This window comes from Lissotriton helveticus, chromosome 11, assembly GCF_964261635.1.
Source record: "Lissotriton helveticus chromosome 11, aLisHel1.1, whole genome shotgun sequence".
NCBI classification, from domain to species: domain Eukaryota; kingdom Metazoa; phylum Chordata; class Amphibia; order Caudata; family Salamandridae; genus Lissotriton; species Lissotriton helveticus.
Window position 1 is genome coordinate 784,779,822 of NC_136072.1, and position 23,349 is coordinate 784,803,170.

Sequence of the window (23,349 nt, forward strand, 5' to 3'; positions counted from 1 at the left end):
TTACGTGGGAATTCGAACATTTCATTTATGGACTGAGGACGAAGACAGTACATTTTTGCCTGCTTTCCATCCCAGTGATTTGTTAAAGTCAAATCTTCTGTGCAGTACTGGTAAGCAGAGGGATGGGGTTGAATTCTGCCATACTTTATGTATAATGCATGTGCCGAGAGAAATGACATTGGGGATGTTCTTATAATCTCTTGTGTTTCTTTCTATCTCTCTACAGCATATCAAGTCAGTATCTTAGCCGTAGCGAGTCCTGAGTGTGACGTGGTCGAACTGGGTCCATTGGTCTTTCCTTCTCTTTTGTTTTTTCCCACCTTCTCCCTGTGCTCGGTCTGTTGGTTTCGCTGTTGAAATCTTGGCGAACTGCAGTCCGAGTGGGGGTAGCGGATTGGGCATATCCTCGCTTCTGCAGTGTGGGTCAAGTTGGGTGATAATCTGCCACATACTACTTCAATCTTGACAGAAATGATATACAGGCACAGGCTCCCACTATAAAGTAGTGAGGACATTCCAATGCTGTGACGTCTTTTAAAGCCTAAAGGAATGATTGTGAGTTTTACTTACCAATTAAATTGTTAAAAAAAGACGTATGCCGGAAGACTTTCGATTTTTTTTTCTTCAGTCTCGGTAATTCAGAGAAGCTCTGTTGTGAAACTGCCCCTGCTGGTCATTCAGTATAACCTGCAGATGGAAAAGTCCACATTTATTATAAGCAATATAAAAAATATTGATTTTTGCGAAAGGTAAACAGATCAATACCATGGAGTCTGCTTTATTGTGTAAATCAACAGCTCATTAGAAAATCAAATCTCAATTTGTGTTTCTAACCTCCCATACTTCTCTGCATCCCTTGCCTCATTTTCTAACACTCTCTAAACAACTGTAGCACATAACATAGGACCGATAAATAGATATTTTTGCCAGCCAAGTGACAGCGTACCCTTCTCACTTGCTTTGTTTCATGATATGGTACACCTGTAGCAATTAGGCCACCTGATAAGTTGAGAGAGGAATTGTTATGCTACAGTTATTGTGAATAATAGAAAATATGAAAGCATAATTCCCATCTTCACTTTAGCCAATTTCTACTAGTTCTGCAATGGTGAAGTTGAGATTCTTCTGCTCAAACTTGCGTTCATTCAAATTTAGAATTCTCAATAAATTTCCTAATTTCTTGATCTTACCGTCTTAGCTTTCAGTTGGGCATCCTGTCTACCCTGCAACTCATTTCATTACAAATATAAATGTATCCTACTGCTTCTTACCCAACAGAGTGGCCATCAAGTCAGATAACATCTTGCCTTAGCTTTGTGATGTCAGCAGCTAGGCAACAGAGTGGCCCTCTTCTCAGGCAGCATCTTGCTTTAGCTTTATGATGTCAGAGCCCCACTGGACCAATTGTCCTTGTGGAAGCTGACCACACAGGAGGATGAGATATCAGAAGCTATGCAGTAGGTTACTATCTGTATTCATGACTGTTATGCAAGTAGGAGAGGGAATGGTAAAGCACTCTGAACCAGTCAAAGCACTGCGGCCTTTTTGAAAGTGGGATGGAGATACAGAGATTATCCGTACCAACAATCCATCTTAAGTATCAGAGTCCAACATACAGAGTGCACGAGAAGAAGTTAAATAAGCTTCCTTCAGTGAGAAGGTAACACTATCGTTTCAAAGTGAGTTAGTGCAATTCAGCCTCAAAGGCAGCAATTGCCTCGAATGGAACATTGCTAGTGATAGAGCAAGCTTCGCATCGCGACTTGCTCGAGTCATGAACCTCGCCCGTGTGTAATCAATTAATAAAAATGTGTTCGTCTTACTAATATATTTTTCATATATGAACGAAGTAGATGAAGCTTGCATATGTGTTTTCTAATAGAACTAATCCATGTCCCTAAACATGGCCGCCGCTTGGAAAATTGCTTCTGCGCATGCGTCAGTCACACTCACGTGACCTGACGTAGTTATAAGTTTGGTGGGAAAGGGTGCGCATGCGTAATACACAGCTTTCGTGAATAACGTGGTGAATGCTCTTGTGTTCGTGTATATGTTGCTAATGTTTAAACTGCATAGTATATTTTTATAATGATAAGTTTAAAGTACAAAATCAATGATGTGTTTTTCATGCATTCACTTCTATGTTTTAATTTGTTCTCGCTTACTTTTCATGTACTGCGGGAAATGGGGGTCCGAACCGGTTGGGAGCCATATTGAAGGTTCCTTCTGCGCATACTTGTGGTGCACTGAAAGGTGGCAACATTGGACAGTGGAACTCAGCCAGCTGGCAGCCACAGTCAAGATGCTCCTGGGAAAGCCACCTCTGCCCTACGAGAATGGAGAAAGTTGCTCCTTATATGATACATTGTGTGTTGCGCTATTGTTTGCTGTACAGCTTCCCATGGGAACCCCAATCTCGCTAGGTGGTACCCAGAGATGCAAAATAGGCCTCCAAATAGTCTGTTCTGATTTGTGTGTTACCCAAATCCTACCTTAGGACCAATCCAAATTGAGGGATTCTGACACTTTGCAACATTGGGGGGTGGTACACCGTCCCAAAACAGTATATCTACCCTGGGTTCACCTAGGGAAATTGTCCGACTTGTCTGGTTTAGCTGACCTGTCACTGACCCAACGCACTCAATAGGTGACTGAAGATACAGAGCGCTGCGGAGCACTCTGTCCGAATTTGACCATAGACTAAGGTTTTACTAAACCTTAAAGTGCTGGCGGAGCACTTTGCTGGGAGTTCGCTGACCCAATCGGGGTCTTGATCGATAGCTGCAGAGAGGGTGGAGCGCAGGCGTTGCTTCCGAACTGCGGGTGCCGGTCCTGTCCTGAGGGTCCTGTCCTGATCCTAATCTGGTCTTCCTGTCCTGTCCTGGGTGTTCATTCTGCACCTGCTGTCCAATGAGGGGTATCCTTCCTTGAGGGGTTCCTGTTCTTAAACTGACCCGTGGCCAGGGTTTGGTTTCCACACCAGTCTAGGTAAATATCACTCTGAAACTCTGAATCTTGCACCTTTCTGAATTTCTGTCTTTGGCTTCAATAAAGACATACCTTGGCATATGTTTATTTTCCATGTTTTCCGCAACCATTGAATCATAAAGTCATTTGCATTTGGTTTCATAACGTGTTCCTATGTTACCCTACCTGTTAGAAATTATATTTTGCATTGCAGTTTGTCATTTCCTGATATGGTCGAGAACATCCTTACTTAAACTGTCTAAAGAACTTTTGCCTTAAAGCATAGCGTGTCTCTCTTCATAGACTCTCCTATAGTTATATAAATGTCCCGAACTCCTGTCTCATTTTCTCTGAGATAATTCTAGAATACTAGTCCTAATCAAAGCCTATCCCATCTTTAGTGATTCATCTTAAACGTTCTAATTCCTGATCCTTCGTTTTGAATGTGTCCTGGTTCCCTTAGTTTATAAATGGTTGCACTGACTTATTTGCTATTTAGCTATATACTTTCTGTTATTTTGATTATTGATTGCTTAATTACTGTGAATTTGATATTCTCTGAATTTTACTAAATTGGATAAAGACTTTAAACCTTCCAGTTGTCCGTGGTCATTTTACAAAGAGTATTGAATGTTATTTGTTGGGTTTGTATTTTGCTGCCTTTCACTTTTACAGCTAGCTCCCTGATCCATTGTGGTCATAGGTACCCGCGTTGGTGGATGGTAAGTCGGGTATTCTGAAGAATAACGAAAGGAACTCACAAATTATTGATAGTAGACCGTGAGGTCATCCGATCAATGTATATGATGATTTGAAATATATGGGCCCGAAGCCGGAAGTGGCTAAATTATTGGTCGGGTGACCCGCGCGCTCTATCACTAGCACCAGGATCTAAAGCAGGCATTTGTAGCGTGGGAGGCAGTCAGTCTTATGAACTATCATGACCAACACAATGTGATCCATACTACTTCCATCTTGACAGAAATGATATTCAGGCACAGGCTCCCACTATAAAGTAGTGAGGACATTCCAATGCTGTGAACGTCTTTTAATGCCTAAAGGAATGATTGTGAGTTTTACTTACCATTTAAATTGTTAAAAAAAGACATATGCCGGAAGACTTTTTTTTTCTTTCTTCAGTCTTGGCAATTCAGAGAAGCTCTGTTGTGAAACTGCCCCTGCTGATCATTCAGTATAACCTGCAGATGGAAAAGTCCACTGTCAGCACATTTATTATAAGCAATATAAAAAATATTGATTTTTACGAAAGGTAAACAGATCAATACCATGGAGTCTGCTTTATTGTGTAAATCAACAGCTCATTAGAAAATAAAATCTCAATTTGTATTTCTAACCTCCCATACTACTCTGCATCCCTTGCCTCATTTTCTAACACTCTCTAAACAACTGTAGCACATAACATAGGACCTATAAATAGATATTTTTGCCAGCCAAGTGACAGCGTACCCTTCTCACTTGCTTTGTTTCATGATATGGTCCACCTGTAGCAATTAGGCCACCTGATAAGTTGAGAGAGGAATGGTTATGCTACAGTTATTCTGAATAATAGAAAATATGAATAGCATAATTCCCATCTTCACTTTAGCCAATTCCTACCAGTTCAGCAATGGTGAAGTTGAGATTCTTCTGCTCAAACTTGCGTTCATTCAAATTTAGAATTCTCACAAAATTTCCTAATTTCTTTGGTCTTAGCTTTCAGTTGGGCATCCTGTCTACCCTGCAACTCATTTCATTACCAAGATAAAGGTATCCTACTGCTTCATACGCAACAGAGTGGCCATCATGTCAGATAACATCTTGCTTTAGCTTTGTGATGTCAGCTGCTAGGCAACAGAGTGACACCTCATGTTAGACAACTTCTTGCTTTAGCTTTATGATGTCAGAGCCCCACTGGACCAATTGTCCTTGTGGAAGCTGACCACACAGGAGGATGAGATATCAGAAGCTATGCAGTAGGTTACTGTCTGTATTCATGACTTATGCAAGTAGGAGTGAGAATGGTAAAGGACTCTGAACCAGTCAAAGCACTGGGGACTTTTTGAAAGTGGGATGGAGATACAAAGACAGAGATTATCAGTACCAACAATCCATCTTGAGTATCAGAGTCCAACATACAGAGTGCACAAGAAGAAGTTTAATGAGCTTCCTTCGGTGAGAATGTAAAACTATCGTTCCAAAGTGAGATAGTGCATTTCAGCCTCAAAGGCAGCAATTTCCTCGAATAAAACATTGCTAGCACCAGGATCTAAAGAAGGATGTAGTAGCGTGGGAGGCAGTCAGTCTTTTATGAACTATCATGACCAACACAATGTGATCCATACTACTTCCATCTTGACAGAAATGATATTCAGGCACAGGCGTCCACTATAAAGTAGTGAGGACATTCCAATGCTGTGAACGTCTTTTAATGCATAAAGGAATGATTGTGAGTTTTACTTACCATTTAAATTGTTAAAAAAAGACATATGCCGGAAGACTTTTTTTTTTTTCTTCAGTCTCGTCAATTCAGAGAAGCTCTGTTGTGAAACACTGCCCCTGCTGGTCATTCAGTTAAATCTGCAGATGGAAAAGTCCACTGTCAGCACATTTATTATAAGCAATATAAAAAATATTGATTTTTACGAAAGGTAAACAGATCAATACCATGGAGTCTGCTTTATTGTGTAAATCAACAGCTCATTAGAAAATCAAATCTCAATTTGTGTTTCTAACCTCCCGTACTTCTTTGCATCCCTTGCCTATGGGCGAATTTTGCAGATCTGCAGTCAATCACAAATAAATCCACGAGTTCATGGATTTTCCCGCGAACTCGCGAATTGTTTTGCGATTTTTAGAAATATTACTGGAGTACTTTCTACTGGCTAATCCAGTAAGTGATACCTCGTTGGGTAAATATATAGTGCTTTTCCTACACTAAAGCTGCGTAAAGTGCCAGAAGAGTTGTCTCCAGTGACCATGTGTGTACTATGCCATCGCGTCAAAGGGCGCAGGGGTCCCTTGAGTGAGCTGTCCATCATAGTGGGTAAATGGCGGAAAGACGGTGAACACTGCTAGTATTTTTAGTTCTGTTACTTTTACTGTTAATATATAAATATTCTTTGGTAATATATTGAATTTATCAACAAACGTGAAGAGGAACTCTTCCCTTTTAGGGTGGATGCCTTCCTCGTTTCGTGCCGAACATGTTGGCGCTTTTTTAATTCCACTTCTCAAAATATCTTAATTTAGCTAAAATGTTCACATTCGTTGTGTTACTTAATCCCCCTCTTGGGTGTTCACCCTATTCTGGCATGTTTGCAAAAATACCGCAACCCTCTCCCGCAAACCAGCATGAATTGCGAACAATAATATGAGAATAAATTATATTTTTATGGGTCAGTCTGTTTGAAACCGGACTTACGGAAGAATGTCCCGGGCGAAGAGAACATGTGGTTTGTTTCTGCACAGGCTGAAGGCAGGGCTCTGTGCCACCAACACCGCTCGGGGGGAGGGGTGGTGGGGGGGGAGCAGGCAGGCCTCTGGGGCGAGGGGGTCACACTCTGGGCTATGCTGGAAGGTCACTGGGGCGACAGGTCCAGGATACATCATACCTGTGCTCAGAGCGTGCAGGGGCAGAGGTGGGAAGAGCGTGCCACTGGTCTTTGCGGAATGGGTCTAAAGACAAACTTTAAGCCCCCCACCAGCCCCCACCGTGACACTCACAGGCTTGGAGGTGAGACTGACAGAAAGCAGGCAGGAAGGAAGGGGCGAGCAGCTGTCCAGGGGCATCAACAGCGGCCTGCGAGGGCTAGGACAGGCAAAGTGGCTGCTGGCAGGGGGGCAGGTGGTGTCCTCTGCAGCCTGAGATACTCTTCTCAGAGCATCGTGCCAGAATGAACCATGCCCTTCATATTTATAAAAGTAGACGCTATCGTTTTGTGCGATACCTCTACTCAACTGGAGTACTTTCTACTGGCTAATCCATAAGTGCTACCTCGTTGGGTAAACATATAGTGCTTTTCCTATACTACAGCTGCGTAAAGTGCCAGAAGAGTTGTCTCCAGTGACCATGTGTGTGTTACTGCCATCGCACTGAAGGTTGCAAGGGCCCCCAGAGTGAGTTGGCCATCAAAACAAAATACACCCGCTAGCGAATTTGCAAATTTTTGGCCATTTTGCGAGATTTGCGTAATTGCCGAAAATCCGCAAATTTCACAAGCGGAACGGATTTTTGGCCCATGCTTACTCATTTTCTAACACTCTCGAAACAACTGTAGCACATAAAATGGGACCGATAAATAGATATTTTAGCCAGCCAAGTGACAGCGTACCCTTCTCACTTGCTTTGTTTCAGGATATGGTAGACCTGTAGCAATTAAGCCAGCTGATAAGTTGAGAGAGAAAGGGTTATGCTACAGTTAATGTGAATAATAGAAAATATGAATAGCATAATTACTATCTTCACTTTAGCCAATTCCTACCATTTCAGCAATGGTGAAGTTGACTCTTCTGCTCACATTTGCGTTCATACAAATTTAGAATTCTCAAAAAATGTCCTAATTTCTTTGATCTTACCGTCTTAGCTTTCAGTTGGGCATCCTGTCTACCATTCAACTCATTTCATTACCAAGATAAATGTATCCTACTGCTTGTTACGCAACAGAGTGGCCATCATGTCAGATAACATCTTGCTTTAGCTTTGTGATGTCAGCTTCTAGGCAACAGAGTGGCCCTCTTGTCAGACGGTACAAAAGGGGGTGGTGATGGACGGAGCATCTGAATCAATCAAACACTCACACCCAGTCAAAAGATCTGGGTTTAATCCATCACCATTCTTTAGCCCACTCTGCCACCCCAGTTCAGACATGGCTATATGCAAATCAGTCTGACCCTGTGCCTCATGGGAACAGTCCAGCACGAACTGCCAAGCCATGTCTTCCCTGGACCGGAATCAAGCTTCCGAGGACCGGTTTCTGGCATTCCAGCCCTCTTCAGCCCGGCTTGCTTGAATCCAGTGGCAAAGTGAGCAAGGGACTCACGTCTGAGCATACCCTGCCACACTTATGGTGGCCAAAAGCGGTACAAAAGGGGGTGGTGATGGACGGAGCATCTGAATCAATCAAACACTCACACCCAGTCAAAAGATCTGGGTTTAATCCATCACCATTCTTTAGCCCACTCTACCACCCCAGTTCAGACATGGCTATATGCAAATCAGTCAGACCCTGTGCCTCATGGGAACAGTCCAGCATGAACTGCCAAGCCATGTCTTCCCTGGACCGGAAACAAGCTTCCGAGGACTGGCAGAGTGGGCTAAAACGGTGATGGATTAAACCCAGATCTTTTGCAGTTTGGACTAACATAATGACAGGGATAGGCTGCATATGGTTTTTTCCTTTCCCATGCATTCCTATGTAGAAATATGTGTAGGCAGGTTATGCCTTTTTCTGGTACATATTTCAGGTTTTATATGGTTATATATATATATATATATATATATATATATATATATATATATATATATATATATATATATTTAGTATATTATTGCTATTTTGTTTACCGTGGGACTAAAACTCCGACAACGGGGAATATTCAAGCATGTGAATCTATGAAAGACACCCCAATACTGGAGAACCATACTACTTCCATCTTGACAGAAATTATATTCAGGCACAGGCTCCCACTATAAAGTAGCGAGTACCTTCCAATGCTGTGAACGTCTTTTAATGCCTAAAGGAATGATTGTGAGTTTTACTTACCATTTAAATTGTTAAAAAAATACTTATGCCGGAAGACTTTCTTTTTTTTTCTTCAGTCTCGGCAATTCAGAGAAGCTCTGTTGTGAAACACTGCCCCTGTTGGTCATTCAGTATAACCTTCAGATGGAAAAGTCCACTGTTACGAAAGGTAAACAGATCAATACCATGGAATCTGCTTTATTGTGTAAATCAACAGCTCATTAGAAAATCAAATCTCAATTTGTGTTTCTAACCTCCCATACTTCTCTGCATCCCTTGCCTCATTTTCTAACACTCTCTAAACAACTGTAGCACCTAACATAGGACCGATAAATAAATATTTTTGCCAGCCAAGTGACAGAGTACCCTTCGCACTTGCTTTTTTTCATAATATGGTACACCTGTAGCAATTAAGCCACCTGATCAGTTGAAAGGAAGGGTTATGCTACAGTTATTGTGAATAATAGAAAATATGAATAGCATAATTCCCATCTTCACTTTAGCAAATTCCTACCAGTTCAGAAATGGTGAAGTTGAGATTCTTCTGCTCAAACTTGCGTTCATTCAAATTTAGAATTCTCAATAAATTGTCTAATTTCTATGATCTTACAGCTTTCAGTTGGGCATCCTGTCTACCCTGCAACTCATTTCATTACCAAGATAAATGTATCCTACTGCTTCTTACGCAACAGAGAGGCCATCATGTCAGATAACATCTTGCTTTAGCTTTGTGATGTTAGCTGCTAGGCAACAGAGTAGCCCTCTTCTCAGACAACATCTTGCTTTAGCTTGATGATGTCAGCTTGCTAGGCAACAGAGTGGCACCTCATGTTAGACAACATCCTGCTTTAGCTTTATGATGTCAGAGCCCCACTGGACCAATTGTCAATGTGGAAGCTGACCACACAGGAGGATGAGATATCAGAAGCTATGTAGTAGGTTACTATCTGTATTCATGACTGTTATGCAAGTAGGAGAGGGAATGGTAAAGGACTCTGAACCAGTCAAAGCACTGTGGCCTTTTTGAAAGTGGGATGGAAATACAAAGACAGAGATTATCCGTACCAACAATCCATCTTGAGTATCAGAGTCAAACATACAGAGTGCACGAGAAGAAGTTAAATGAGCTTCCCTCAGTGAGAAGGTAACACTATCGTTGCAAAGTGAGATAGTGCATTTCAGCCTCAAACGCAGCAATTTCCTCGAATAAAACATTGCTAGCACCAGGATCTAAAGGAGGCCTTAGTAGCGTGGGAGGCAGTCAGTCTTTTATGAACTATCATGACCAACACAATGTGATCCATACTGTTGGGAATTAGGTAGGGATTTTTTCTCTTTTCTCTGTCCTCTCTCTATGCACATGCAATTGGTCCCGCCCCCTTTTTTAGCCTTCCTCCTTTTCCAGCGCTTTATATCCGTGCTGGGTTATGGATTCCTTGCTTGGTTTCTACACTGGTCGCATTATTTTTACCAGCGTTTGGGTCCCCATCCTGGTTCACTTTCTGGCCGTTGCTGAGACATTTCACGAAGCTGTGGGGCAGAGCGAGGCTTCGTCCTGCACTTCGGATCGTCAATGAAGTGTGGACTGATTTCTTAGATTTACCTTCTTCCTGGGTCTCCTTGGCGAGGAGTCATCGTCTGGAAACGACCTTCATCCAATTTTTACCGGCTGTGCGCGGTTGCGTGCAGGTTCGGGACTTGGAATACTGGGATAAGCATTTCCGGGTTTTTTGGGAACTATCGTCCTCGTGGGACGTTTCGGACGCTTTCACGGAGCTGATAATTCAAGCGTCTCCGGTTGTTCTTTTTCTTTTCTTTATTTTTCCTTTGCTTTCTTGTTGTGGCCACAATCGGTTTTTTTCCCCTGCTGAGGATTGAATTAAGGGTACAATTTAGTTTTTTTTTCGGTCCAGTGACTTTTTCCCCTATCCTTGTATTACGTGGGAATTCAAACATTTCATTTATGGACTGAGGACCAAGACAGTACATTTGTGCCTGCTTTCCATCCCAGTGACTCGTTAAAGTCAAATCTTCTGTGCAGTACTGGTAAGCAGAGGGATGGGGTTGAATTCTGCCATACTTTATGTATAATGCATGTGCCGAGAGAAATGACATTGGGGATGTTCTTATAATCTCTTGTGTTTCTTTCTATCTCTCTACAGCATATCAAGTCAGTATCTTAGACATAGCGAGTCATGAGTGTGACGTGGTCGAACTGGGTCCATTGGTCTTTCCTTCTCTTTTGTTTTTTCCCACCTTCTCCCTGTGCTCGGTCTGTTGGTTTTGCTGTTGAAATCTTGGTGAACTGCAGTCCGAGTGGGGGTAGCGGATAGGGCATATCCTCGCTTATGCAGTGTGGGTCAAGTTGGGTGATAATCTGACAGAAAACCAAGCCCACGATATCTTACACTGCCCGAGCGAGGATGGACGTAGAGGGGAATAGTCAGGAGGATAGGGTCCCTACAATGCAGGAATTGATGGGGGCAATCTCGTCCCTTCAGGCTCAGGTACAAGATTTGAAGCAGGAGAATCAAGGTTTACGACAGGAATTAAGTACTGTGAGGACAAGAGATCAGGGTTGGGGGTCTGGTAAACCGGTGGTACAACCTCCCACTTTTCAATACGATAGGGGATCTGGAGCTAGTGTTCCTCCCCTGACAACAATAAATGTCACTACCCCTACTCCTGTTCCTTTGGCAGTTCCAGAGAGATTTGCAGGATATTCCAATAAATACCAGCCGTGTTAATAAAAGCCGTGTTTATGAACCAGTGCCATCTACACTTTATGTGTCTTCCCACTGCTTTTCCAGATGACTCTGCTAAAGTGGCATGCGTCATTTCGTATTTAGCAGGGACTGCTGCTTCACGGGCAGTCCCTTTGGTGGATAATGATGACCCCGTGCTATATAATTATTCGGCCTTTAAAGAGCAGATGCGTTGTCTTTTCACTAAACATGCATTTATGCAAGCCAGCGATGCTGAACTGTTGAAATTAAGGCAAGGGAAACAGGATTTATTGACTTATGTGTCTTCTTTTAACCGCTTGGTTTCCGAGACTCATTGGCCTACAGACAAGAGGACATCTTTGTTTTACCAGGGCTTGTGTGAGGAGCTAAAGGATGTGGTGTCACAGGTGGTTAATCCCCCCGAAGAGTGTGTGGAATTTATTGATCTGGTGGTAAAGTTGAATCACAGATTACTGGAAAGGAGGGGCGAAAGAACTTGTTTTCCGGTGTCTCGGGTGGTACCAGCCAGGAGTGAAACAAAGGGGCCTGTTGAACAGAGACAAACACCTGAACCTATGGAGATAGGTGGGGTGAGGGGTCCCTTGTCTAGTGAGGAACAAGGAAGACGGCGTGCTCAGAATTTGTGTTTATACTGTGGTCAAGGTGGACATTATGCCATGGATTGTCCAGTGAAACCGTCCAGTTTACCTATAAGGAAAGAAGTGGCATGTGTCCGGAAGCAGGAGGCTCATGTTTTGGAGTCGGGAGCTAATATGTCTTATCAGATATCCGGTTTCGTTAAGAGGGTGCCGAGACATTTTACTATTACCGTTTGTCTAGTTATATCGAATAGTCACAGGGCTCCTGTTTCTGCGTTATTAGATTCCGGTGCTACTGGTAACTTAATTTATCTGCTAACTTTATATATATAGAGTGTTCCCTGGGTCTATAAAGAACAGCCAGAACAGGTGAGAGCCATAGATGGCACTGAGTTGTCTTCTGGGACGATTACCCGTCAAACAGAACCATTGTGTATGTTATGTGACAATGGGCACTCGGAATTCATTGGGTTTGACTTGATTGATGCTCCCTCCTTTGGTGTAGTTTTGGGAGTACCCTGGCTTCAGACCCATAATCCTAGTATTGATTGGATTAGGCGGACTGTGACCCTTGATTCTGCTCACTGTCTACAGTGTTGTTATAAGGATGCCACGGATTGGATTACACCCTTAACTTGTGCAGTGGGGATCGGGGGGTGTGGTGGTGACATGAGAAAGGTTCCCGATTTATATTCTGAGTTTAGAGATGTGTTTGATAAGGGAAAAGCTGAAGATCTTCCTCCACATCGCTCTTTTGACTGTCGGATCGTTTTGGAGCCTGGCGTTACGTTACCATGCTGTCTTATCTATGCCTTATCTGGGCCAGAAGAACAACATCTTAAAATCTATATTGAGGAGATGTTGGCCAAAGGGTTTATCCGTCGCTCCTCTTCCCCGGTGTCCTCAGCCATCTTTTTTATACCGAAGAAGGAGAGTGGTCTTCGAGCATGTGCGGACTACAGGGCGCTCAATAAGGGTACCATAAAGAACAAGTACCCTCTTCCCTTGATACCTGTGTTACTTGATCAATTGAAGCATGCGACGGTCTTTACCAAATTAGATCTTAGAGGCGCATACCATCTTATTCGTGTCCGCGAAGGCGATGAGTGGAAAACTGCCTTCCGGACAAAGTTTGGTCTTTATGAATACTGCGTCATGCCTTTTGGGCTATGTAATGCCCCGGCTGCAATTCAATTTTTCATAAACGAGGTGTTAAGGGAATACTTGGATTTGAGCGTCATTGTCTACATCGACGACATCCTAATATTCTCTAACACTGTTGGGGAGCATGAAGCGCATGTTGTTCATGTCTTACAGAAATTGAAAGAACATCAGCTATTTGTAAGACTGGAAAAATGCAGTTTCCACACGTCGACTGTAGAGTTTTTGGGATTCATTGTTTCAGCTGAGGGGATCATGATGGATCCTCACAAAATTGAAGCTATAACATCTTGGCCATCTCCTACTTGTGCTAGAGATATTCAGGTTTTGCTTGGATTCGCCAATTTTTATCGGCGGTTTATCTCACACTTTTCGGACAGAGTAGCTCCCATGACTTTATTACTAAGAAAGGGGATACCATTTGTTTGGTCTGATTTAGCACAGATGGCATTGGATCAGTTGATTGAAAGGTTTACTTCGGCCCCTGTGCTTGTTCATCCTGACCCTGCCTTACCTTTTTTTTGTTGAGGCAGATGCCTCCTTGTGTGCTGTAGGGGGTTGTTATCACAGAGAGATGTGGATACTGGATTTATGCACCCTATTGCCTTTTTTCAAAAACTGTTTTGCCAGCTGAACGTAATTATACTGTAGCTGAGCGGGAGCTGTTGGCTATCAAATTATCATTTGAGGAGTGGAGACATCTGTGAGGAGCTCGGCATTCGATCACGATCTTTACGGATCATAAAAATCTAGATTTTTTTCGTTCTGCTCGAGCCTTGACCCCACGACAAATGCGTTGGGTATCCTTCTTCAATGAATTTGATTTTATTATCACTTATAGACCTGCAGCTCAGCAGTTGAAGTCAGATGCTTTGTCCCGTATACATGTGAATCAGGCAGATTTGGGGACTGAGAAGGCGATGGGGCCCTTCATAGCACACGAGAGAATCGTAGGCAGTGTTTCAACGGAGGATTTTATGACTTTGGTACAGCAGAAATTGGGAACTCTAGACCTTACACCTTGGTTATCACAGCCGTTGTTCTCTTTGAGGAACGGGTTGTTGTATTACGATGAATGTTTGTTTATTCCTCCTGAGCTCCGGGACACGGTGTTAGAGTGGTGTCATTCCTCATCACTTGTGGGCCATCCTGGTATGAATAAGACCAAGGAACTCTGTCTACGATGGTTTTGGTGGGATACTTTAGCACATGATGTCCAGACATTTGTTGCATCCTGTCCTGTATGTGCGGTTAGTAAACCAACACACACTAAACCTTCCGGGTTATTGCAGCCCCTACCGGTGCCCCCTGCTCCTTGGCATACGGTAAGTATGGACTTTGTGACTGATCTACCACTTGAATCAGGGTTTACTGTTATACTGGTTGTGGTAGATTCCTTTACAAAGATGGCACATTTCGTTCCTTTGCCTAAGTTGCCTACAGCTTGGGAGTTGGCTCTGATATTTGTGTCTTCAGTGGTGCGGTTACATGGCTTACCATCTGCTATCGTGTCCGACGGTGGATCCCAGTTTATATCCCATTTCTGGACTGAGTCGAAGGTTCTCGAAAATTGCAGCCCCGGTATGTGGGTCCCCTTCCCCATCATTAAAGTGGTGAATCCTGTGGCAATGAAACTGGGTTTACCTGATGAGTATCGTGTTCATCCTGTTTTTCACACCTCTTTGTTGAAACCATACACTAACACTACTCAGACCTTGCCCCCCCTCCTTCCCTTTTGGTTGATGGGGTAGAAGAGTTTGAAGTGAATACCATCATAGATTCACGAAGAAGGGGTGGGAGATTGATGTATCTGATTGACTGGAAGGGGTATCCACCTGAAGATCGTACCTGGGAGCCTGCGGGACAAACTTTAAGCCCCCCACCAGCCCCCACCGTGACACTCACAGGCTTGGAGGTGAGACTGACAGAAAGCAGGCAGGAAGGAAGGGGCGAGCAGCTGTCCAGGGGCATCAACAGCGGCCTGCGAGGTCTGGGACAGGCAAAGTGGCTGCTGGCAGGGGGGCAGGTGGTGCCCTCTGCAGCCTGAGATACTCTTCTCAGAGCATCGTGCCAGAATGAACCATGCCCTTCATATTTATAAAAGTAGACGCTATCATTTTGTGCGATACCTCTACTCAACTGGAGTACTTTCTACTGGCTAATCCGTAAGTGCTACCTCGTTGGGTAAACGTATAGTGCTTTTCCTATACTACAGCTGCTTAAAGTGCCAGAAGAGTTGTCTCCAGTGACCATGTGTGTGTTACTGCCATCGCACTGAAGGTTGCAAGGGCCCCCAGAGTGAGTTGGCCATCAAAAAAAAATACACCCGCTAGCGAATTTGCAAATTTTTGGCCATTTTGCGAGATTTGCGTAATTGCCGAAAATCCGCAAATTTCACAGGCGGAACGGATTTTTGGCCCATGCTTACTCATTTTCTAACACTCTCGAAACAACTGTAGCACATAAAATGGGACCGATAAATAGATATTTTTGCCAGCCAAGTGACAGCGTACCCTTCTCACTTGCTTTGTTTCAGGATATGGTAGACCTGTAGCAATTAAACCAGCTGATAAGTTGAGAGAGGAAGGGTTATGCTACAGTTAATGTGAATAATAGAAAATATGAATAGCATAATTACTATCTTCACTTTGGCCAATTCCTACCATTTCAGCAATGGTGAAGTTGACTCTTCTGCTCAAAATTGCGTTCATACAAATTTAGAATTCTCAAAAAATGTCCTAATTTCTTTGATCTTACCGTCTTAGCTTTCAGTTGGGCATCCTGTCTACCATGCAACTCATTTCATTACCAAGATAAATGTATCCTACTGCTTGTTACGCAACAGAGTGGCCATCATGTCAGATAACATCTTGCTTTAGCTTTGTGATGTCAGCTTCTAGGCAACAGAGTGGCCCTCTTGTCAGACGGTACAAAAGGGGGTGGTGATGGACGGAGCATCTGTATCAATCAAACACTCACACCCAGTCAAAAGATCTGGGTTTAATCCATCACCATTCTTTAGCCCACTCTGCCACCCCAGTTCAGACATGGCTATATGCAAATCAGTCTGACCCTGTGCCTCATGGGAACAATCCAGCACGAACTGCCAAGCCATGTCTTCCCTGGACCGGAATCAAGCTTCCGAGGACCGGTTTCTGGCATTCCAGCTCTCTTCAGCCCGGCTTGCTTGAATCCAGTGGCAAAGTGAGCAAGGGACTCACGTCTGAGCATACCCTGCCACACTTATGGTGGCCAAAAGCGGTACAAAAGGGGGTGGTGATGGACGGAGCATCTGAATCAATCAAACACTCACACCCAGTCAAAAGATCTGGGTTTCATCCATCACCATTCTTTAGCCCACTCTACCACCCCAGTTCAGACATGGCTATATGCAAATCAGTCAGACCCTGTGCCTCATGGGAACAGTCCAGCATGAACTGCCAAGCCATGTCTTCCCTGGACCGGAAACAAGCTTCCGAGGACTGGCAGAGTGGGCTAAAGAACGGTGATGGATTAAACCCAGATCTTTTGACTGGGTGTGAGTGTTTGATTGATTCAGATGCTCCGTCCATCACCACCCCCTTTTGTACCGCTTTTGGCCGCCATTAGTGTGGCAGGGTATGCTCAGACGTTAGTCCCTTGCTCACTTTGCCACTGGATTCAAGCAAGCCGGGCTGAAGACGGCTGGAATGCCAGAAACCGGTCCTCGGAAGCCGTTCTGCACTTTGAGGCCTCACATGGATGAAGAATATCTGAGCTGACTGGTACATCATTTATCTGTCAAAGGAATACAAAGGGAGTGTCATGTTAAAATTACCTTCTTTATTCTAACAGCTCTGGTATCCCTCAGGTGCTGAATGATCACTTACATTAAATGACATTATGGACATAAATTACTCTGTAAGTGGAATATAGTTAGAGAGATGTACAAATGTTTGCAAAATATTATTGAATGGTATTCTATATAAAGTTAGGTATTCTGGAGTAAAGTGGAAGCAGTGAATAATTTAATTAATTCTAACTACATTCACCTTTTTAACAATGTGGTTATTGTAGCATGTTCTTAAAGAGTTCAAAGCCCTGTCATGTGTCACTCAGTTTCCTATACTTGTGTTGATAAATCGCTACTTTATTGTGTCCACTGCCTTAGATCATCTGAGGTGAAGTGGTGCTACACAGTAAAGCCTAATTTCCATGGTATTTACAACACGTATTACATCTATCCCAATTAAGTGGCAAATTATTTTCACAACAAGCTTGAGATGGAGCACAAAACGTGCCTTAGATTTTTCCCACAAAATATATCAATGGACCCTGGTAGTAAGTTTCTAAGCTGATCACCAGACTACTCTTACTTCAAGTACGATATGGTGAGCAATGCTTAATCATGCAAATCCTCTACAATGCAGTAAAGTCAGGAGTAACTACAGTTAAGGAGGGGCATGCATGTAAATCTATGATTTTCTTAGATGTATGCCTACAGTAAGTCTAGATCTTTTTTGGTAAATCCTGCAGACAGATTCCGAAGAGGAATGTAGTGTGACATTGTGAAGTAAACCGTTTGAGAGAAACAAGGACCCCCTGAACCATGAATAGCACGATTCCTAGGACAGGGATAAACGTTTGAAAAATATCAATCCTAAGCAATCTAAAATTTATAAACCAATAACAAATTTCAAGAATTAGCACGAGTAAATTTGTGAAGTCTAAATCAACAGTATTTCAAAAAGAATTGTACAAATGTTTTAATAATAGTTAAAAAAAAATCCCACTTGAAGGGATTAACACAATACATATGGTATTACACATTAAAAACATATGACATAAGCATTCAACTTTATAACAAAAGTTTAAAAGTGGCAAAATCTGTTAATTCTTTATCGACGCGCGTTTCGGCGTATTAACGCCTTCTTCAGTAATAGCCACAAATTATTCTTTCGTGAATCCAAATGATACTGGCCCTCTGGGTTTCTACTTTTTTTCACAGGCAGCAAGAGCGATGTTTGATTGTCTCCATATATAGATCTAATAGATCTTGGTATAGGTTATGAAGATATCTTGTATTCGAAAGTCAAGGACTCAACTTAACTGGTATTTTCTTATCTTGCGTGTAGTCAGGAGTGTCACTACAGCTTTAAGTTTCACAATTGTCGTGAAGTCCTTCGAATATTTATCTGAATTTTAAAAACGGTAGGGGGACCTCAATTCTGTTAGCATATATGATAGTATGCGTGGTGTTGGCGTTTTCGGGATCAGGGATTTTCCTGATTTTGAAAACGCCAACACCACGCGGGAGTTAATATGATCTTCATTAATCATATCAGATTGTATTGAGATCAAGCAAGACGGGCGGATTATCAACTGCCAACGCTGCTTTTAATCATCTGGGGGGGCTCCCTTTAGGAACCCTGCTGCTCTATCAGATTTCATACTATCGTATATGCTAACGGAATTGAGGTCGACCTACCATTTTTAAACTGCAGATAAATATTCGAAGGACTTCACGACAATTGTGAAACTTAAAGCGGTAGTGACACTCCTGACTACACGCAAGATAAGAAAATACCGGTTAAGTTGAGTCCTTGACTTTCGAATACAGGATATCTTCATAACCTATACCAAGAACTATTAGATCTATATATGGAGATAAATCAAACGTCGTTCTTGCTGCCTGTGAAAAAAAGTAGAAACCCAGGGGGCCAGTAACATTTGGATTCACAAAAGAATAATTTGTGGCTATTCCTGAAGAAGGCTGTAATACGCCGAAACGCGCGTTGACAAAGAATTAAGAGATTTTGCCACTTTTAAACTTTTGTTATAAAGTTGAATGCTTATGTCATGTTTTTAATGTGTAATACCATATGTATTGTGTTAATCCCTTCAAGTGGGATTTTTGTAACTATTATTAAAAATTTTGTACAATTCTTTTTGAATTACTGTTGATTTAGACTTCACTCATTTACTTGTGCTAATTATTGAAATTGTTTATTGGTTTATAAATTTTAGAAAGCCTAGGATTGATATTTTTAAAACATTGTGAAGTAAACTACCACTATCAAAAGTACTGCGCAAGAGTCCGATGGAGGTAGTTGTACTATAAAGTTCATAGACATTCTGGACCAGGGTCTCTCAGGAGTAGGAAACGGCATAAGTAGCCCCACAGGTTTAGCGTGATTTGTTTTACCTAGAATGCACATGGTATAAGACTTGACATATTGTTTTACTTCTTGTTCTATCTTAGTCCACCAGAATATACATGGTATGAGCTCTAGAGTTCATCGAAAACCTTGGTGTCCATTTAGAAGAGTGTCTTGACACCAGTTTAATGTATTTTACGTATGAAAAATATAGATACAAATATTTCAAAATAATAATCTATATTTTTGCTGGCAAGATTTTGGATCTGGGCCAATCCCAGCTTCTTTAACAATGGTTTGTAAAGGTTGTATAATTTCTTGATGGCCACCATCTTCTTGGAATTCACGATCAAATTGCATGGTGGAACAGTGGTTTGTTTGTTATTCCCCAGAAGGCATAAAGCGCCTTCTTTTATTTGTCAATTTCTGGACCAATTGCTCACTTCAAGTGAAACCTGGAGAAAATGAGCATCCAGTGTGCAGGACGATGGTTTGCACAATGCACTGCTTTGGTCTTTCAGAAGCCTAAATTCTTATGGCCTGTCCAAACAACAATCTTATGATTGGGACCTTCCAAATAGAGTATCCAATGAGAGATAGAAGCTTTGATGGCTAAAAAATCTTTATCTTAAGGTGAATATTTCTATTCAGTTATGTGAGCTTTGAGGAATAAAAAGCAACTGCACACAATGAGTTAGTAGTTTGATCTTTTTGAAAAAAGGTGTAACCAGTAGCTGTGGAATAAGTGGCAAAGATGATGGAACAGCGCACAAACGAGCGTAAGTACGTCCCTGTAATTGTAAGCACACCTTAATGGTTCGTCTGTATAGACTGACTCCAAAATAAAGATATAGTTCAAATTTCTCTAATTTTTCTGGATGTGTTTTTTTATTTTCTCATTTTGTCTCAATTCAATAAATCAAAGTTCATTGCATGTTTTATATCACATAGTTCTTCAAACAAAAAATGCCAATGCTCCAATGCATTTCGGGCATTGCCCTTTCTCAGGGAGCTCTGTTGGTGAAAACGATACGTTTAAATATGCATTATATTGTAAATCATCACAATTTGCCAATACAAGTAAATGACAGGAGAAAGGAACCTCAAACACCAACTAAGTACAACGGAACTGTCCCATGCTACAATTGCAACAATTGCAACGACGTTACGAAAGGAAATCAGATAAATCACCCCATGAAGGGGCACACTATCAAACTAAAGGTAAACGCCACCTGTGATTCGTCTAACTTGATCTACCTCATCAAATGCCCATGTGGCAAGATTTACATTGGAAAAACCTCAAGAAAAATAAAGACAAGAATGAATGAACATAAGTCCAACATCCGGACCAAGAATGAACACTCAAGTGTAGCTATGCACTTCAATGAAATGAGACACAATATAGCCCAATTGAAATACCTGGTGCTCGAAATGGTTGACAAAAATGATGAAAGAGACAACAACAAAACCTTGCTGCAAAGAGAAACATTTTGGATCTATCACCTTCAATCAGTGAAGCCATTCGGGCTTAATGATCGTATCGAACTCAGCAGCTTCCTATAGACTGAATTCATGTTGTTTGACACACTGTAATATAATGCGGATGCATTGAATTTTTTTAAAATTCATTTTATTCATCTGTTACTGTGACAACCATCACATCAACATACATGACGGACCACCACTTATCCTTCAATTCACTCGATTTTCCCATTTCAAAATGGCCGCCATAGTCCCCGTTCACATTAGTCCGTCTTTCACATCACATTTGTAAGTTTCACTTGACTTCCGGGGAGTTATTTAAATAACACCCGCGTTTTGATGCACCCTGTTCTCCGACACCTGATCGAAGTACACCAAACTGGAAACCGCATCCAGTAAGACGGATCCCGTCCCCGACATGAAGTAAGTCATTTTCAACCACCGGCCGCCTTTCGGCACGCCTCACGCATCCATTCCCCGTGCACCGCCCTAACTACCCGTTCATTCATTTTCCCCACAGCCTTTCAACATATCCGTAAAACATCCTCAAACAAGACCCGGTATGTTTACTTTCCATTTTATGAATTTATTTGTTCAGTCACGTCTATCACCTTGAGACTGTCATGTTGTTGCACTAGCATTTTCCGTGAATAAGCTTTCTCCTGTCATTTACTTGTATTAGCAAATTGTGATGATTTACAATATAATGCATATTTAAACGTATCGTTTTCACCAACAGAGCTCCCTGAGAAAGGGCAATGCCCGAAATGCATTGGAGCATTGGCATTTTTTGTTTGAAGAACTATGTGATATAAAACATGCAATTAACTTTGATTTATTGAATTGAGACAAAATGAGAAAATAAAAAAACACATCCAGAAAAATTGGAGAAATTTGAACTATATCTTTATTTTGGAGTCAGTCTATACAGACGAACCATTAAGGTGTGCTTACAATTACAGGGACGTACTTACGCTTGTTTGTGCGCTATTTCATTTATGTTCAATTGGTGTACCAGGCCGGTTGCACCACCTGAGTGAGCACCCAAAATCTATACACTGTTATCAACCTTCTTTACAAACCTCCATTCGTCAAATTGGGTTGTGCGCCTAGCCATTTTTTCCAAAGATGATGGAACGGCACATGGGTACCGCGCAGACTAAATGGCCTTAATATGTATTCAAAGTGGCCAATCGTAGTATCGAATATTGTTTTCCATGCATCTCCTTTCTTAACCCCTACCATGCGCAGGACTGCCGGGGGCAGTCCTGCCCCACGGTGCTAATGCGCGCAGGATGGCACCCAGCTGTCCTCGCACATGGCACTGGAAATTCCTCTGGTGCTCCTGAGGCTGTGTCTTTGGTTTCTGTAAAATGACTATCAGCAGGCACTTCGTGCTGATGTCATTTCATAGAAACCGAAACTGAAATGAGCCGATCTGCTCATTTCAGTTTCACTTTCTAAATGCTCATGGGGAGATCTCAGTCCCCCCAAGCACGTAGAAAGACAAGAGGTATCATTGGAAAGGGAAGGATCTCCCCTTTCCAATGGTATCCCTCCCAGTGGATCCCTGCTGGGGGATTGCCACAGGAGGGTGATTCCCAAGCAGGTATCCACCGACTAGATACCTGGGAGGGGGGACGGCCCCTTGGACAAGGGTCTTTGCTCCCCCCAATTATTTGGCATAATCAGTCTTTCTGCCCCTCTGCCCTCTTCCCCCGGGAGGCAGATGGGGCAATAGCCCCCGATCTGCCGCCCCGGGGGTGGGACAGAAAGCACACTAAGCACCAGGGATTTAAAAAAAAAATGTTAGAATATTTTGCGGTGGGGGCTGCTTGAGATGTGCATTCCAATGCCCCACCCCCTCAAAATTCCAAAGTCTTTCTGCCCCCCCTCCCGAAGGCAGATTAAGGCAATAGCCCCCGTTGTGCTGCCCGCTGGGGGTATAGAAATCAACTCGGTACCAGGGTTATGTTTTAGGGTAAGTCAGGGAGGGGGCTGCCCAAAATGGGCATGCCTATGACCCCCCCCCCCCCCAAAAAAAAAAATGCCGCAGCCTTTCTACAGCCCCTGGGAGCCAGATAAGGCAACAGCCCCTGATCTGCCCTAGGTACCAGGATTATGTTTTGGAGTATGTCAGGGATTTTTGGGCTGTTTCAGTAATATTCTTAGTTTCATCTGCACCCAAGCAGGGGCAGAAAACCACTAAAAACCAGGTAATCTTTGTGTGTGTGTGAGAACTGGAGTTTGGCTGATGGTCTGCGTATACTGGCATTTTGCTGGAGGGGTTTGTGCACTTGTACTTGGCTAATGGTGTGTGTGGACTGGCACTTGACGGTGTGCGTGGATTGGCGCTTGGCTGGTGCTGTACGTGGACTGGTGCTTGGCTGACTGTGTGCATGGATGGGACTTGGCAGCGGGGCTGAACTAGCCGTAGCAGGCACTGGGTGTTTTCACGGTAGGCCGGAGAGGTGGAGTCTGGTTTTCTGGCTGTGGGGGCCAGTTTTGTCACTTGGGGCTGGCTTTGCTTTTTACT

At 42.7% G+C, this 23,349-nt stretch overlaps 1 long non-coding RNA gene across 2 annotated transcripts in view; it reads right to left on the minus strand.

The window, feature by feature from the left end:
• Positions 1-23,349, minus strand: part of LOC144791921 (uncharacterized) — a 336,379-nt gene that overhangs the window by 34,477 nt on the left and 278,553 nt on the right. For both annotated transcript variants that reach the window (XR_013602496.1, XR_013602495.1), the window contains exons 2-4: positions 5,429-5,544; positions 4,052-4,166; positions 571-687 (exon numbers count right to left, since the gene is read on the minus strand). This is a non-coding gene — a long non-coding RNA (uncharacterized LOC144791921). The remainder of the gene's footprint in view (positions 1-570; positions 688-4,051; positions 4,167-5,428; positions 5,545-23,349) is intronic.